This window comes from Nicotiana attenuata, unplaced genomic scaffold, assembly GCF_001879085.1.
Source record: "Nicotiana attenuata strain UT unplaced genomic scaffold, NIATTr2, whole genome shotgun sequence".
Taxonomy (NCBI): Eukaryota; Viridiplantae; Streptophyta; class Magnoliopsida; order Solanales; family Solanaceae; genus Nicotiana; species Nicotiana attenuata.
In genome coordinates this window covers 416,067-417,074 of record NW_017670875.1, presented here as the reverse complement: position 1 = coordinate 417,074, position 1,008 = coordinate 416,067, and positions in this window count along the sequence as shown.

Sequence of the window (1,008 nt, the reverse complement as noted above, 5' to 3'; positions counted from 1 at the left end):
GTCGTTACATAGGGAAATCGGGAGTCTAGAACTCAAAGCAAACAGTCAGTCGTATATCTCACCGCTTAATAAACATTCGTCCTTGCACGGGTTCATAAATACACCTGGACTGCTGAGAAATTATGGATATATGCTCCGTATATCTGACTCGGTCTCCCAAGTATCATCCTCACTTAGCTTTCATTTCCAAAGCACTTTCAGCGGCGCTATCTCTTTTGGCTTTCGAATTTTTCCGCCATTTTCTCTTTCATCTCTCTACTCTTTCTTCTCTCTCACTCAAATCCCTCGACCACGATGGTTTCCGGCGGGTAGGGACAAAAATCAAGCTTTGATTTTGGGTGAAATCGTCTCTATAGACTCAACAAGCACTGTATTGTTGCTTAGAACTTGTTAATTTTGGTAAATTCCTAGTTTTTTTTTTTTTCGTTTCATACATTTGTGATTTGGGGGTTTGTAGAGGGATCCGTTCATGTGCATGTTCGAGATTGATTTGGTTGTGTATAACCATATCTTATATGGCGTGGGTGGTTATTTTTACTTCTTGGACTATCTCTGTGCTCTGTATTTAGAATTTCGTCTGACTGTTGACCTAATGTTTATTGATAAACCCGTGGTCGATTGTCTTCTGGTTATAGATGTTGGGTGGAATTGGGCTTATTTTTCTTATCCGACCATAAGTTTTAAATTATTAAATGTGACATTGCATATTTTCATGTAGGTAACATGAGGAAGAAATCAATTGCTAAGAAGAATATTCCTTCGGCAACGAAGGCAATTGCACAACCTTCAAAGCCTCCTGTTAGAATAGTCATGTAAATAGGAGTAAATAAATAACCCTAATCCAATATATATTAGGAGTAGGACATGTTATGTGTGTATATATATAGGGCTCATTGTAACATATGAACATACATCAATAATATATTTTCTCCGTGCTTTCTCACATTGGTATCAGAGCTTTAGTGTAGAAACATATCGCTGTGCATCATTCCAGCGACGTTTCCGGGA